The following is an 18,135-nucleotide window of genomic DNA, read 5'->3' as shown; positions in this document are numbered from 1 at the left end:
CGTGCAGGCTGTGCTCACAGGTGGCAGCCGTCCAAAAAGCATTAGGTTTCAAATATTCCTCTGTCACTTCTAGATTTCTTAGCCCTTTCTCACATGGAGAAACCAGCTGGTCGGTCTTCAGCCATGTTTCTGTCCCTCTTTACATCTGTGCAGCTTTGAAACGGCAAGAAGGGAGCAATGGTGTTCTGGAGGAGGAGCTTCAAAAGACAAAAATTTAAGACTAGGGTCCTCATTTCTGCTTCTGTGCAGGTCTTGACTCCAACTGTTGCACAACCAGCAATATTGGTCGTTGTGGAGAAGTCTGTGCAGACGTGAGAATGAGTGTGCTCCTAATAATTTACCGTGGACCCACCCTGCCTCGTTAATCAACCTATAAAGGCTCCCTTCAGGTTAAACAAGGCCTTTCCCTCCTCCTACGCCTTGACTTTCTAATGATGGGAACTTCTCATGGAGGAAGTGTTCCACTTGGCCACGATTTAATGACTAATGCAGTTGTTAGGTTTCTTGCAGAACAGGTGAGGGTGTTACAGCACCGCTCTTTCCAGCTACTTTGGTTTGGTAACTAGTTTGATTCCTGTTTACACATGCTCAATCTGGCTTCTGTAAGTGCTATAAGTGACAGTGCTTCATCTAAAGCAGCTGTAGCTGAGGAGAGGTTTGCCCACTACCCTTCAGATCCTCCAGGCCCTGCAAAGCCAACTATTGCATTTTTCTCCTTTTCCCTACACCCTGTTCTTCAGAGATTTAAGAATAATTGACCCTGTAATCATGCAGCAAAACTGAAAGCCTTCTGAACATTTTGCTTTTAATTCTCAGATTTACTTCTTGCTGACTGGCTGCGTTGTCCTCACTTCACTCTTCCCATTTAAGAGAGAACGCGCAGAGCTGAAGCAATGCCGACACCATAGTTATCGGTAGGTGTATGCTAAAAAGCTTTGAAGGAAGGAGCTCTGCTCCTTGTCAAGGTGGGAGTGCTGATGGAGTGTGCTTGTTGGGCTTCCCCTGGGTTTTGAAGTCAGTAAGTGACCTATGTGCCTCTGTGGCAGTGCTATTAATACCCAGACTACTGAATTTGAAATGGGGCCCGGGGAAAGGGTCTTTTCTGTCATCCTGAAAGTCGCTGCCCAAGCCTGAGATAGAAATGCAAATGCTGCCTGGGTCTGGGTCCTGTTGCAATGACGAATTCCTATGATGTTAAACTGAATTCCTTTGTTTCACCGCATGCAGACGCAGCTGCTTTCCACTTTTGGCTGCTTAAGACACCAGAGAGAGGTACAGAAGAGGAGGAATCTTCTTCCCTCAGTGAAATGGCATGAGGGCTGTGGGTGGTTAACATCTGTGCTTTTGGGAAACCTCTCCTTTTGTTCCTCAGGAGGCAGTCAGGCTCTAACATACCATTTGCTGGGAGCAATGTGTGCTTCCAGGGAGATGGAGAGAGGAGAGTGCTGAGGTCCAGGGTTAGCCAGAAGGCAGGAGCATGGCTCTGGGGGCTGGGATACCCATCTTCCAGCCCTTACTCATGACACCCCATATTTCGGACAGGGTTGGGGACTTTCTGACACCCTCGAGGCAGGTTTCTATTTTAGGCGAACGTTAGCTGGCACTGCAAAACCTTTCCCCTTCTGCTGGAGGCTTGGGCCAGACAAGTGCTCCTCAGGCTATTTTTGGATCCATACCATAATTGTATGTGATCCTAAATTCACCGCAGGTCTGAGCGCTTGTGGCACGTGTCGGGTGTGCAGGGGGTGCAGAGGGGTGGGTTCACACAGGGATGGCTGTGATAATGCCTACCTCTTCAAGCCAGGGCCAATTTCTGGAATAAACCCATGTGCTTAAAGATGACAGTAACTCCATACAGCGGCTCAGACAGTTAGCACACACAAGCTTTTGCCAGTGGAGATAGGATTCAAAAGACATTTGTGCTTCAACAGCACGATTGTGGAACTCAAATTTGGAGCGGGCATTGCTCATCCAGAAAAGAAATTTGCTTCCTGCACCTGATACTGCAATTTGGAGCAACTTAGAATGTTTTCCTTCAGCTGGCAGTGATTCTGTGTGTATTTTTGAGGAGTCAAGCCAACAGTTCGGTAAAATTGAGATCCAGTTCAGTGCGGGAGTGGTTGTCCAGTGCAACTATCATCCATCCTGACCCAGGGGTTGTTACTATGCATTTAATATCTTTCGGTAGATCTATTTTCTATAGCTTTGTGCTGTCTCCCTGAGGAGCAAGGTCCTGAGAAGGTGCAGTGCATAGCTTAGCCCTCAGCTTTGAGGGGATTTCATCTTCTTGCCAAAAAACATAAACAAGTGAGTGTCACCTACACAGCAAGCTGCTCTCTCCCCCTCTTTCAGATGCATCCCCACAGCAGAGAAGATCTAAAGTGCAGGATGATATTTCTTCTGACCTCAAGTAGAACTTTGATATCCTGTGAAGCAAAGTCCTACAAACCATTCAATATTTCCATTCTGCTTCCCTCTTCCTCTGGCCACCCTGTAAAGTGTGGTGCCACCTCTTTTATCTCTCATCCTGCCAATGAGGGTGTGAGATTGTTCAGATGGTTTGAGGACCCATCAAGATTTTCCCAGGAGCTGCTGCAGACACTCACTGCTCAGTGTTTTTCTAGCTGAAAGTGCCAATCTTAAAAAAAAAAAAAAAAAAAAAAAAAAAAAAAAAAAAAAAAAAAAAAAAGACAAGTACTGGTTTCTATGACCTTTCATATAGAAAATACATAGATCTCCTATAAATGACTCTTTTCTGAGTGAAGTCAGAAAATTCCCATATAGAACAGGATGTTCAGTTTTATTTTTCCAGAGCAGCCTTTTATCTTGAAATGTGTTTCACCTCAGAGGATTTCAGACGGTGAGAAATTCCACTCCTTTCCTGATCCAGAAGGCGTTTCCCCAGCACAGAAATGCTAATTTCTCTAGCTGCCACGTCTTCTCAGGCTGCTTGAGTAGACCTCATCTGAACACCAAGAAAAGCAGAAACCCCTTACAGATGTCAACACTTGAAGGTGTTCTTTGTATTATTGTAGTCACTTGGGTCTTTAAATACATAGCGACTGCCATGTAACTGTGCAGATGCAGGTTGGAAAGATCATTCTGGCCCTAAAATTTTAGTCTTACTGTATGACAAGAGGTGGATATGGACAAATGGAAGAGAAAAGGAAAATGGGCTTGGAGTCACGGTTGGAGGCAGGTAGACCTGGATGGTTTGAAGACATCTCTGTACATCCCCTCAGCTAGTCTGAAGGTTTACGTAAAGCTGAATGGAAAACAGCTGCAGGAGGGGTTATTTCTTAGCACAGATGTAACCTCAGGTTTCTCAGCCACTTTCCCAGAGAAGCAAATGAGACCATTCATGTGAGTTAGCTCCCAGCCTGTGCACTGGTTGTGGATGTCCTTGGATCCATGGCTTTGACTGACTCTGCCACTGTCCTGAGGAAAGCAGCTGAGAGTCCGAATCCCTATCATTTTGGGAATGAGGAAAATAACTTTCGGGCAAGAAGGGGATTTGGGGCTGGGGTAGAAACAGCACTGTTTTACCCAAATTATAGCTGATGCCTGTTCTCATTACATTACCTGCCAACCCCATCCCTGGGAACAGCTCAGGGATTAGCCCAGAGAACCATACCCAGCAGGCAATTTTGAAGCAGTGACCCTATTTTAGAGAGCAAAGAACTCCGGCATAAGACTACAGCCAGGCTGTGCCAGCCAGAAAGGGCCGAGGCTCTGCTCAGGTCAGTCATATGGTCTGTCATGCAGGTGTCTCAGTGTCCAGAATGGGGAACCAAGAAGCAGGAGAAAGGAGATTTGGCACTGCAGTGTGGATTGGGAAGTGTCTCCTTGGGGCCACACATCAACAGGCTTGGCCATCTCCAGCCTACCCTTTCCACCAAGATCCTGGGACTTAGCCATCCAGCCATACTTGGGAAGAAGCATGAGAAGGCTCTTAAATGTCTTCCCCTAACCAAAACGTATGTCCCCTGACCCTCTTAGGCTCAACAGATGTGTTCTCCAGCTTGCTGCTGGTTGCTCAGCATGTCCCTCCCTTTGTTCCTGGTCCTCTGGGCCTCCGCAGCCCCCTCTTTGTCCAAGGGAAAGGTCTGGGAACATGCTCCCTGCAGGATAAACGCATCTCCAGGAATTTCCCTCCTGCAGTGAGGTCACAGTGTGTTGCTGGGTGGGTGGGATGACCTTTAGACCAATCCTCATTAGAGGAGGTTCTTGGCAGGGGATGTCAGAGTGCAGCCCCAAGGACACTGGTGAGTCGATCATTTTTTGGCAAGAAAGGACGTTGCTGCAAGGATAATCTCTCCTTACCTGTCTGGTGCAATAGGTCCTTAATCTCTCCAGCCTTTCCGTAATGCCAGGGTAAAGACCCCTCATCAGCAGAGCTGTTGCGAAAGCGATGTGTCAGAGGAGACAAAGCAAAGTCCAGAGTTCGCCACTGACGGTCTGCTTCCCAGTCAACCAGTGCTGCTGGTTCTTTGCATCTGAATTCTAAGATTCATGAGATTTGGTAAATTTTTAAAATCGTTGCCTCCTGGAGTCTTGTGATTCTGAGAGACTCTCATATGAGGTTTAGAAGCAATCCTTACCTTTCTAATAGTTACAATTTTAAGGAAAAAATAATCTTCTGAAAGTGAATATAAATGGTATGAGCTCAAAAATCGGTAATTAATTTTAAAAAGTGCAAAGTTTTGACATGTTATTACTATTTTATTTATAATCATTGTTTATATTTTAATTATCTCAATTTAGTGGACTCACAGTTTTTCACTATATGCCCACAGCAGTATTCTTATATTCCTTTGGTAAATATAGGAATTACACTGTTATTGCTGAGATGCAGCTTGCCAACATTTCCTAAATAGTGATAAACTGCTAAAATGACATTTTCAGTTTGACTGTCTTACAGGGAGCTCTTCACATAGTGTCTGAGTGTCTTTAGTGACACAGAAACATCACCCCAAGGATGCCCTGTCACGGAATAAATGTTATATTGAGCTACAGCACTAGAGAAACATGGATTGATGTCTTGCAGCTGATCGATATGGGTGTCTAAGAATGAAATAAAGAATGTTCTTTTTGCAAATAGGTTGTCCCTCCCCTCCGCCTGAGTCCAACCCCCTCACACCCACACAGGTGTCCCTCCATGGTCCTTGCCCTGGCACTTTCCTTTGGGGAATGCAAAGGGAGGACAGAACAATAAATGAGCAATTTCCCTTTCTTTGTATTTCTCCTTTTTTAATGTCATCTCTCCTCCCTCCACATCTACTTGTTTTTTTCCATGGTTTTGTGTGTATTACACAGGTTTGAAGTTGTGCCAGGGCCCAATAGGTGTCACAGCTGGCCCTGTTGAAGCCAAATGTAATTTGGAACTTGGGAATAACCCCAATTCCTCCTGACATCTCTTCCCTGCTTGAAGGTGATATGAAGCCTGACACAAGAAACAAAAAAAAAATCCCCAATCAGGTAACAGCCGTCTTTACCTGTGCTGAAGGCAGGAGCAGAGGAAGTCGGTGAGGTGCAGATCCTGCTCATTCAAGCCCAGGACAGCTGGTCTTCTGGTTTCCCCACCAGACCATGCAGCAGCCTTCCTGGAGGAGCTGCTACTGCTGGAGCGTGCTGATGGGAACCAAAGGGGTTTGTAGCCAGCATGTGGGTAGAAAGTGGACTCTGGCAAAATCTGGGCTCTTGCCAGGAGCAGCAGGACCCCAGTTCTCACTAGGGATTCAACATGTTCCCCATCACTCCACTGCACTGCATGTCCAAACTTCTCTGTGGACGCCCAATGGTTAAGATTCAGCCCTTGATTTACACCATGAATATCACCTCTTCCATTAACTGTAGAGGACTTGCAAAGCCTCATGGTGACACCAAGCAGAGGACAGGGTCTACCCAGAGGTTTGCTCAGCTACTTTCTCTGATGGCTGGCTGATGAGCTACCAAGAAAACATCAGCACCTCTATTTCCTTATCTGGCTGACCCTCAGCCTTTCAGTCTTCTGGCTGGGTGGAATATCTGCCCCATCCGTTGCACAAAAGCAGCAGGGTCTCACTCGAGACGTGCCGTAGACAATAGAGCAGATGTTTGAGCTGCCAATGACCCATGGCTGCCCAGGGATATTTACTCTGTTGGCAGCGTATCCCAGGATCAGGGCCAGGAGCAGATTTTCCACCTCCAGCCTCTCTGCCTGGAAACAGGGGTTGGAACATTTGGCCAAGATAATGCTGAGCCTTTGGGAGAGAGAGGAGGAATGTTTCTCGTATGTCCACAGGCATGTATGTCTGCCAGTGATCTCTGCAGGTCCTCAGCCAGTGGGAGAGCAGGAGCAGCTAGATCCGCATTGCCTGGGAATGGTTGTACCTTGGTTCCTGGAGACACACTGTGGCCTGATCCAGAGGGTCCAGGGTAATTTGGAGGGATTTTGACTCTCTAGAGGTAGCAGCAAAGCTACAGCCACCATGGTGAAGGGGATTGTGATGGGGAAGGGCAGTTGCACCATGCACAGGAGGAAAAAGGTGTCATTAGGCTGGGAACCCAAAGAGGAGGAGGGACCCCAAACCACAGCCCCTAAGTTGTTTGCTGAAAGCTGTGATGCATGACTATTGGATCTCTTTTGGCTGCACCTTTTGGGGCTCAGATGTGACCCTGGTGCACATCCATCTGCTGCCTCCTTTGGCAGAAACACAGAAAAAAACTCTCCCCATTTCTTGTCCCTACAGGGTCTTCTTGCATCCCACCTGTGTCCCTCTTGCTAAACCATACAATACTCAATGAACCACCTAAAGAGGCCAAGTGGAGAAGATATGAAGGTCTTGTGTAGCCTGGACAATAGGGAGTCCTGGAGCTGGTCACAGCTGAAATGAGTGTGCACAGGGAACTCAGAGAGGAAAGCAAAACAGTGGGAGGAGGAGATGAAATCTGGCCATCAGCCACCACCCCTGGCATTTTGGATTTCCCTAGAAATGCCATCTAGGCAGAATAGGAGGGGAAAAGTGACTGCCCCATCCCTGGAAGTGTTCAAGGCCAGGTTGGATGAGGCATTGAGCAACCTGGTCTAGTGGAAGATGTCCCTGCCCATGGCAGGAGGGTTGGAACTAGATGATCTTGAAGGTGCCTTCCAACCTAAACCATTCTATGATTCCATGATTCTATGATCTGAGACCTACCCAGGGGGTTTCTGGGACTTGGGGTGACCAATGGGATAGGGTGACCAGAGCTCTGTCAGATGCCCTTCCCCAAAAAAACAACCACTCGCAGTGTCCCAGCTCCATCGCACACACCAGTTGGGGCACTGGTGGTGCCCTCCACCCTCCTTTGCAGCGAGTGCAAAACGAGGTCAACATCGTTGGATGCAGCTTTAGTTGAGAAGATTTTTCCAAATTTCTTCCCGCTCCCAGAACTCTCCATCATCAAAGGAGGGGAAAAAAGGTTTATTAAGTTGATGTTGACTTGTTTCTTTTTCTCTTCAATTTTCTGGTGTTATATTTACTTTAAAAAATTGTAGTTTAAATTTAAAAAAACAAGTTTGTTTTTATTTACCAAAATGCAGGGTTTTAGTAAGTAAAAAACTTCAGGAATCATTTTCTTTCTTAAAAGTATTCTGTCTCAATTCAAGGCTGGGCAGAATTTTTGAAAGAAAGGCTGTATTTAAACCCTACTTTGAATGTAGTGATAGAAACATAACAAAAGTTATGTCACTCACACTGGTGACGACACTGCTGGCAGCTCCGCTTGGGGAACTCGAAGCCCAGATGCTCTTCCAACACCGTACAGTTATTGCCAAGAAGTTTCTGCTGATTGCTCTGTCCGATGGTTCTTCACAATGTTTTGTTTTTTTTTTTCCAGGGATGGCAATCAGATATTTGCTGAGCTGCTTGCATGATAACTTGCTGCTTCCAAATCTCTTTCCATCACAGCCACCTGCCGTGCTACAAGAAGTGACATCTCCATCTCTTCTGAGACACATGGAGCCTATCGCAGCTTTATTCATTGCCTGGCCAGGGCAGGGGTCTCAGCGTGAGCTGATCCTCATATTAGACACCAGACAAGCCCCTCCCTGGCACAGATGTCTCACACTGGGTCTCAGGGGTGCTCTCACCCCAAAATATGGGCTTGTCTTGCCATCTACTGGTGGGAGCACGGCAGAAGAGCTGGAACAGAGGCAGAGGAAAGCCAGGAGAAGGAGGCTGAGCCCCACATCTAGTCCCTGTGCTGGCGCTGGTACCCCTGTGGAGGACAAGCCTGCTCTGGAGGGAACCGAGCACAACTTTGCAAGATAACTTCTTCCCAGAAGGCTTTCCTTGCTCCCGTGGTCTACTAATATCTGCTTTAACATGTTTATGCTTGTGATAGCATCATCCCTCTCCTAAACCTCCCTCGGGGTACCTCCTCTTTTGGTCCCCCAGGTTTGACTCAGGAATGGTCCCTTCTGCAGCTTGTTCCCACTGCTGTTTTCCTGGTTTCACCTTCCTCAACACAGAAGCCCTAGAGATGAGCCACAGATGGCCTGGACCACAACGTGGATTTTGATGGGGTCAAGGAGCTGTAAAACTCTCCCTGGGAGGGACGTCTGGCCAATGGGTCTTAGAGGAGCAACAGAGGCTCTCCCATGTGTAAACCCCAATGCACTGGAAAGAGATGGACATGGGGGAAACTCACCATAGGTCTGAGGGAAAGATGTGTATCATATATGCATCTGCCAGTGCCACGCTTGGCAGGGGCTGGGGGGTGCTTTGGTTCTGTTCAGAGAGATTAATATAGTTTTCTGGAAGAAGCTGTGCTGAAGTACATTGCACCAAATTATTTCTTCGAAGATTTCTGTGGAGGAACCACTGCCAAAATTGGATTTTGAGGGACATCCAAGCCTCTCAGTGGTTTGTTCATGCCTGCAGCCCAGACCTGATGGGTGACAAACAACCCCGGTGCCTTCCCCACCAGCTTTTGGGGAGATGTTTGGACCAGTAAAAAGTGTCAGGAGAGGGAGCCAGAGCCTCAGCTGAGAGCTTCAAGAGCTGCTGAGAAGGGCCACTCTCCTTATTAGGAATATCCTAGACCAAACAACTACCACCCCCTTTGGAGCTGGTCTCAGCAGCATTTGAGGATGCTCAGAGCATGCCCAGCAAATTAGGTACTTCAAGGCCCTAATTTTTGGAGACACATCCTGGCATAGCCAGCACAAGAGACCTGTACACTGTGGGGCAGCATTTTCAAGCCTTGTTGGAGTTTTGCCCTCAATTTTAATTGCATTGAGTGCTGCGAGTGCTGTGTGCTTCGGATGCGATTTCTCCTTGCCCCGTCTTCTGTGGTGTCAGAAACCTGAATTCAGCCACCCCTTAAATTTCTGTATATTTGAACATGTTAGTGGACACTTGTGTGTGTCAGCACATGGTGGTGCATCCGTGGGGCTGGTACACACTGTAGCCACAGGGCTGGATGTAGGTGTGCAGTAACTGGGGTGTGTTTGAGAGCTTGTCTAGGTGTGCACTTGTGGAGTCTGCATGAGATGAGACACTTGAGCTGTGTTTTCAGGGCGTGCTGACATTAAAATCACTTGGATTCATCTACCTTAGCAAATGGAATCACGCTTGTTTTGCTGAAGTTGAGATGGGGTGGTCATGTGTCCTTCCAGAAGCTCAGCTGATGAGAAATGCATCCAAAGCTGAGTTGAATCCCCAATTTAGCAAGAGATGCCCTATGTGTTGTGTTAACTTCAACTTCAGACTCTTACCTTCCAGTTTTCCCTCTCCTTGCTCTCTCTGAATTTAAGGGATGCTCAGAAAGGTGTGACCACCTCATCCCAATGTCTCAAGGATGGTAAGAGTAGAGCATTTCTACAGTGCTAGAAAATGCTTAGTGCCATATGGATACCCTAACCCCAACCTTACAAATAAAATCCTGTTCCAGCAACCTCAAAACCTTACTCAGAGTAGAGAAAAGCACAGAGCTGAGTGTGGGAAGAGGTGATAAATGAAGCTTGTGTCTTTCCTGTAAGGGAGAACCTAGTAGCAAGCTGGGGCCTGGTGGCTGGAAGCCTGGAGAGAAGCAGGATCTGCCATCTTCATTTGTAGGTGAAGCAGGAGAAAGGATAGGGAGCCTGAATTTGATGTCTACCCCTTGAAATACATAAATGAAAGTGCTGCATCCCACACGTTCACCCATGGCTTGGCCACCCTGACCCTGAGAACAGACCAACATTGGGTGCTTCAGCCGCTGAGCAAGAACAGTCCTGCATCTCGTCTCCAGCTCAGTTTCAGAGCTTCCTGAATTATTGATGGCTCCGATGCATTAGTCTATAATTAGCTCCCCAGACCTTTTCCCCGTGGGCTGGAGCTGGGAACACGTTTTCTTTCTCTTCCTGCGGTTTTGTTCTGGCTTGAGTGGACTGGGGAGGTAGGAGGCGAATGAGGGATGGCCAGGGCCCTTGGGGAACGGGAACATCAGAGGAGGACCAGGAGGCATTTGAATGCGCAGGGTGGTTTAACATTGTGACTGCCCTCATTACAGTTTTTCAGGGAAAGGGGTCTGAAGAGAGCCCAGGCTGTCCAAGGGGTCTTCAGCCCAACTTATATGAGCTGGAGGCCATGCCAGGATCCAGGAGAAGGTGAAAAGTCTTCTTCATGTGCTGGTGGGTCTACAGGTTAGAGGGAGAAAACCATTGAGCTCCGGCTGCTAAGAGAAAACTAGACTTCATCTCAAGCAGACAAAGTGCTGTGTTTGTACATGCTTGGGTATAGAAAAAGATGGGATAAAGGCACAGATAGGTGGCAAAGAGGATCTCCTGCTTGGAGAGAGCAGTTCAGTGTCAGAGTGGGCTCAACTTTAAGAGCTCTTCAAAGTCTAAAATGGTTTCAGTGATTTCCAGGAGGTCTGGGTACATTAAATGGTCATTCCTCGAAATTGTAAGTCCCAATCAAAACAGGAGCACGAATTCTCTGTGGTTTTGAGGTCAGAGGCAGTAGGCCTCAAGTTTAACTCTACGTATTGCTTTCTGAAAAACAGATAGTTTGAGCTGCAGCAAATAGTGGTTCCTGCAAACTGTTTCAGCTCCCACGACCCTAATTCAGGGGTTCCATAGTTATTCTGGAGACATTTTGCATATAAAGAGAGGCAGAGCAGGAGGCAGGACAGTCCTGCTGCTATCTTCTGCTTTGCAATTTGTTTTGGGCCGTGGAGGGAGCCCTTCGTGCAAGCGCCGCTGACCCAGTGCCTGGTGCCATCAGCTGGGTGGGCAGGAGATGCGAGTCCCTGTATGGAGCGAAGGAGATCCTCACCGAGGGATGCAAACCAGCAGTGGGGGTGCTGCAGCTGAGCATGGCACAGACCTTCCTGCAAAAGCCTCATACATGGGGTAGAGACTAAGGCCAAGGCCAGCAGCAGGAAGGGCTCACACTAAGACTCGTGACGTTGCTGCCAATGCTGTTTTGAGTCTGGCAATGGTGACAGGATCAAAGGGTTGGCAGGAAAGCTCCCATTCCCATGCCTTTACTCCAAGGTAGGACCATGCCACCTAAACTCATCCTGTCAAGTATTTCTTTTGACTACTTTAAAAAAAAATGGGCAGAGATTAAGGAATTTCGCTTCTTGAATGAGCCCTCTGGAGACAAACACTTTCACAGTCTCTAACCCTGCTGCAAGGGACTTGCTGTTTCAACAGGACTCACCTCCCAGGGAGATGCAGCAGGTCGAGGGGAGGCATGGCAAGGAACTGGCTCATTGACAGGGAGAAGGCGAGTTGCCTTCAACCTCAGAAAGTCTCAGGCAACCACTTTTCGGGGCACGGCATGGTGACAAGGGCTCTGCCTCAGAGAAAAGCATGTGCTGGGGTCAGCGTGGGCACCGGAGCGGCGAGGACCACTCTTGTCTGCAACAGCACATCCTCCACTTCTCTCATCTCCATGGGGACCTCAGCACCAAGACCTGGCTCAGGCCCTTAAAATGTCAACAAAAACGCTCCAGCAGGAAACTACATTTATTTATAGCATATTTGCATAGTTTATGGCAGGGTTTGACCCACGTCTGTCCCTTGTATCCCTTACATGAGGTGGGCTGAGCAAGGGGTAGATTGCCTTTCCCCAAGCACAGCCAAGGACCCACCCTGCCCCAGTCCCCCTTGGATATCCCTTGCTTGGTGCTGGGAGGTCTTGCTGTTCCCACCACTCAGCCTGCCTCACTGTAAGTGCTTGCTTCAAGAGGTACATTAAACATATATTTAAGCACATTCCCTAGAAAATTGTCCCTTTTTTGAGAAACCTGGCATAATTAAAGAGTTGTCTTAGTTTCAGCTGCGTGGGAAGGGCAGTGCCGGAGCCAGGATAAAGCTGCAGGCAGGCTCAGAGCTGTACTCCTGCTCTGCACTCACTCGTTCGTTTGGCTGTGGGCGTAGGTTTGGCCAGGATGAAACCCACTAACTCAAACAACCCCTGTACATGTGCATGTGGGGTTGGTGGACTAAAAAACATGGACTTTTTGGAGGAAGGAGGATTTTCCAGAAGACACCACCAGGACTTGGATGGAGATGAAGAACCCTGCTACCGATCTCTCTACTTCACCGACATCATCCTGGGCTGAAAAGACAAGGCTAAGGAATGGAGCAGGGTCACTGGGGCATGCAGAGCCACGGGACTAAGCAGGGACAAAAGGAATCATTCAGTTTATGGCAGAGAAAACTCAGGACAGATGGGACACAAGGTGATGTACACGGTCCAGGTGTGATACCTGATGAGACCATCAGGCAGATGCCGCCAGCACTGATTTACGTGTAGTTTCTCTTCCCATGGGACTAGGAATTTATCTGAACAACTTTCTAAGGCCCTTTCCAGATCTATTCATCTGCATTTCCCAAAGGCCGAGCGAGCTTCCTAACTAAGAGACTGACCTTCCCTTTCACCCAGCGATGCAAAAACCCGGAGATGAGTGGATAAGAGAGCAAAGTGGGAGGTTTAAGTCCAGGGCACAGGTCATGGGAGCCTGTTAGAAGTAAACAGGACTTGTTTAAAAGATGCTGTACTAATATTGTTCCCAGTCTCCCACTCATCACTGCAAGCTAATTACACTTCCTGGAGCCATCAAACTTTCCTTCACATCTTGTATGCACTGCGCAAGGACATGGATACGATCTAGTAGCTTGTGGCTGGGGCTGGCCCTTCTGTTTAGGTTTCTTTTAGCTTTTCTGCTGTAATTGGTCATGCTATTACACACTAATGAACTGTGTCATGGCCTCTAAGGAGCTCTGGGTCCCTGCCGCATTTTCTTGAAAGAACACGAGGTTAGTATGAGGTGAAGTCCCATATAAATCTCATATAAGGCTTTGTGCAAATGGATGCAGACTGAAGTGGGTTTCATTAGCTGCATTTGTGCCAGCAAACAGGGTCCCTACATGCCAGGAGATGCACCAACTCGATGGAACATGGCCATCTTCCACTGGGTTGTCATACTCACTCACACAGTTGTGACCCACTGCTTACAAAACGAAGGATTTCTACCTCAAATCTGGAAGAGCAGGGGTTACTGGTAGCATGGTGGAGCAATTGGGAACAATAACTTCTTCCCCACTATTCAGCTGTATGGCCTCTGAGAGATGGAAGGGATCTGGGCACTGGCCAAGCCAGGACCTGATCACATCTTCTCACGATGGAGAACAGCAATCCTTGCTCATCACTTGCTTTTCCATCTAACTTGGTCAAATTTCAGGGTTTTTTGGGACCACCATTGCAGTGTGTCATTGTGGTGGGCAAGGTGTGTCCCTGAGCCGGTAAGTATCTGCTTCATGCCAGTCCCTACTTATGTCAGACTGGGATCAGTGGACCAAAATGCTCTCCTGAAATCAGTCTTTGTGAAATGCCTGAGTGGCTCATGCTGCAAATCCCACAGGTCTTTTTCCCTCCTCCTTCTCCGTCTTGCCTGCGTAATTGGTCAGCAATGCTAATTCATAGAATCATAGAATGGTTTGGGTTGAAAGGGACCTTGAAGATCCCTCCTCTGGACGCATTCCAATAGCTCCATGTCATTCTTGTGTTGGGGACCCCAGAGCTTTAACGCAGCACTCCAGGTGGGGTCTCATGAGAGCAGAGTAGAGGGACAGAATCACCTCCCTCAACCTGCTGGTCATGCTGCTTTGGATGCAGCCCAGGACACGGTTGGCTTTCTGGGCTGCCAGCACACATTGCCATCTTATGTTGAGCACCAGTGACAATTCTATCATCCTGAAACTGCCTCCAGGTAAAGTGAGCTGGGGGGCAGGTAGTAAATCTTCCATTACTCTGATCCAGAGCATCAATGACGTTTTGAAAACCAGCTTGCTGTGTAGTAAGTAGGATATAGGAGCTGAGTGCAGATGGCTTAATTTCCATCTAAGTCCCCTGCACCCCTTCATGCTTCCAATGCCAAAGACTCCTGAAATCCCACAGGAAATACTCTATGCAAGGATTTTGGGGTACCTGCATCTGAAATGGATGCCTGGGGTTGCTTTGCTGGGAGCAGCAGCCCTGACCTACATCACTGGCTTTGCTGCCAGGTCTGACTGGAGGAGAGGCAGTCTGCACCTACCTGAGTGCAGAGAGGATCCTTAATAGTTATAGGGATTTAGCCATCAGTAGAGGACATTTTTGGCATGTATATATGATCCCCTTAGCTCAAGTGCAAGCATCAGCTCAGAGTAGCATATAGACATGTGGAAATTAGGTGCACGATAGTGTGGATGGGGATGGTTTCCTTCATGATGGGCGTCTCTAGAGTTGGACGTGCTGACCCCACCGTTCTCATCTCTTCTCAACAGAAAACTGGAGCTGAGCACAGCTGAGGCCAATTCAGACCTCTAATTTGGGGGGAGAAATTACTCCTCTAAAACTGAACCCCAAGCCCTGTCAATAAGAACAGACCACACGAGGCACAAAGAGCTGGAGTTTAAATTTCATGAGTTCAGAGACTAAAGAGACAAATGTCTTTGTTGGGTTGGGGCACACAAAACCAGGTGGGTCAGACATTCAAAACTGTATTTTCAAACATCAGCCCTCATGGATTAATCTATCTCCCCAGCATCTCTGCTACAGTGTCCAGAAGCTGATCCCTATTGATTACTATAAAGATTAGGGAAATCTGAAATGTACTCTTCCAGCTTCAGCTGTGCCTCAAGGTTCTCCTGAATTTGTCACCTGTTTCTGCCTGCTCATTTACCAACATTGGATTTCGCTGTCATAAAATAATTTGGTCTCCCACCAACTTCATGTCAATTTTTAGCAGCAACATCTTGCAGCAAGGAGTTCCACAGTTCAGGTGCCCAAATCTGGTTTTAAGCACTTTCCAAACTGAATAGAGGATGGGTGGAAAACACGATAACAGTCATTCTGTGAGAAATACCAACACCTTCTTCCAGCTTCTAGGCATGGGCATTAGCTTCTGTCCCTCCAAAATGTTGCTGCCTTTGAAGTACAGATGGGGACAATACACCCTTTCACACCTCAGTGGAGAAAGGACCAGGACCACAAAGCAAAACACCCAGATTTTCCATATTTCTGGGCCAGACAGGTGGAAAATAGAACTGCCAGTAAAGCAAAGAGGGAAACCTGAACACCTTAGGTGAAGTATTTCATGGTGCTTTGGCCAAAATCGAAATTCTTCCCCTTGCACGTTTTAAAATCAGTCTTCCTGAGGCCCGAAGATGAATGGGTTCATTCCTTCCTTTCCCAAGTGTAATTTCTCTTATTCTGACCTTATTCTAACAGCTCCAAGTGTTTAATGTCTGGGATATTTTCCAGATAGTTTAAACACCTTCAAGGGCTGACTTGAATGGTTTCCTGCTTTAGTATATGCTGCAGTTGGATGTCATACTGGATACAGGTGATTTCTGGCTGGCTTTCTCTGTAGACCAGCAGCTTGCCATGGAATGATGTTAATTTGCCCCTCCTCAGAGTCTGGCTTATGCTTTCCACATGTAACACTTGCTTTGCTTTTTGAAAATTGCTCCAATATGCTGAATCTGAACAGCTCCCGGGAGATCCTCATTCCCACTTTTGAAGAGCCTCCTGCAAGGCTCTGCTGTGATGTTTCTGGATGAGTGGTTCACATCTATTTCAGGTATTGGTGTCACCGATGTTCAAAAACTATCTGGAAAAGTTCATTTAAAGAAAAACACCACCAGATGTAGCCCTCAGGGGTGAAACTTATTCCTGGCCTGGTGACCGGTAGTATTTAGTTTATTAGTACAAAGCACGGCAGCAGATTACAATAATGCAATAGTTCAGGTTGGAAGGGACCTCTGGAGCTCATCTTGTCCTACATCCTGCTCAGTGCAGGTCTAATTAAGTCAGGGCACTGACTGAGTCTTGAATACCTCCAAGGATGAAGATCCCACAATTTCTCTGGGACGCCACTGAGGAACTTGTTTCGACGCCTTTTCCAGAAGCTAATGCTCTGTAGCAAAGCCATGGTTTCCTTTCACAGACTGGCATAGCAGCACCAATCTCCGTACCTGCCAGCCCGGGGCAGGGGTTGGCAAAGGTATGCATTTGTGTCACAGAATTGTAGAATGGTTTGGGTTGGAAGGGACCTTCAAGATCATCTAGTTCCAACCCCCCTGCCATGGGCAGGGACATCTTCCACTACATCTGGTTGCTCAAAACCTCCTCCAACCTGGCCTTGAACACTTCCAGAGATGTCTTCTGCTTTGGGAAGAGTTTTGCTCCTGGTGATGGTAAGAGTGGTGCCCTCACTATATTAGCAAGATCTCCTGTGTGTGTGTGAGATGATTGCCCTGGAGCAGTGAGTGCAGTTTACACCACACTCAGCCCCTTAGCAGGTCTGCAAAGGCCTAGAGAGACATTCAAGGACCCACCCTGGGTCAATTCCCAGTCTTGCCAACACTGAACATGAAAACAACAACCTATTGTAACATCTGCCCTCCCTTGTTGGTCTAGGCTTGGTGTTTGTTGGCTCTAGCTGTAATTTTTGCATGGGATACTAGCAGGAAGTTATGCGCTGGGTGTGAGTTACCAAAGCCCATGTGAGGTGCCATGCCTTGGTGCTTGGAGGCCAAGAAAGGCCTGGCCATGCCATGTAAAGTTTTGAGGCAGGATGACACCTTCTTTTCCTTGTCCGACATAGTCTCCCTGGTCTAATATAGCTCTGTGGAGACAGGCAGTGAGAGATGATGAATGCATGTAGCCCTGCAGCCATGGTACACCTAGACTGGCAAGGGGGAAAGTGGTTTGCCATGGCTTTCATAGGCCTGGACTTTGGATGCTTGTGCCTTCCTTGGTCCAAACAACTTGGAGGGCTCATCTGGCACTGCGACAGACTTCTGCAAGAAGTCAGATGAGTCTTAGCTGCGTTAGGCACCATGACCTGGTGTGAATTTACCTCCAGGAACCACCATGGCCATGACTGGAACCATAGGAGTTAAGAGCACCTTGAAGCTTAGTCAGATTTGGAAATGAGTTAAATGAATCATGAGTCTGCACAGGGGCACTAGAAGGGTAAAATAGAGTCTTGCTCTCATATCCATCCTGGTTTTACAGTAGCCCCCAAGATGGTCTTGCACTGACCTGGCAGCAGAGCCGGACAGCCTTCCCAGTCTCTGGGACATCTTACGTTGGAGTCAGACCCCAAGGTGCTTGTATTCTCCATGAAAAGGGAAATATCCCCTAGTGTTTAGCCAACCAGGAGCGCTGGGGCTGAACAACCTTGCGCAGAGGTCTCTCCCAACAGGAGAGATTTCCAAGGGCTAGGGGAGAAGAAGGTGTGTGACTTGCATTCACTGGGTGGGAGCCACCAACCTCCAGCTAAAGGACATGTTCTGCTCTAACGATTTGTTCCCTTTTTTTCCTCATTAATGCTGCTTCCATGCTCGACAGTTGTGATGTGAATAATTTGGACTGATTAATGTTTACATAGCAACATTTGGCGGAAATGAAACCACACTACAGCCAACAGCCAACTCAGAGCTCTGAAATGCTATTTTATTGGGTTTCCTAAAGAAAGAGGCTCACACGACCATGCAGACCTATGCCGCTTGCCTGTCTGCAAGGTTAGTCACCTCGGAATACGTGACAAATCACAGCCACGTCTGATCTAGGGGTGCAGGTCCCAAAGATACTTGGTTCTTGCAGGTTTTTAGTAAAACTGGTTGCT

Source organism: Tauraco erythrolophus, chromosome 2, assembly GCF_009769465.1.
Source record: "Tauraco erythrolophus isolate bTauEry1 chromosome 2, bTauEry1.pri, whole genome shotgun sequence".
In the NCBI taxonomy this organism is placed as follows: domain Eukaryota; kingdom Metazoa; phylum Chordata; class Aves; order Musophagiformes; family Musophagidae; genus Tauraco; species Tauraco erythrolophus.
Note: the sequence above shows the minus strand (reverse complement) of the source record.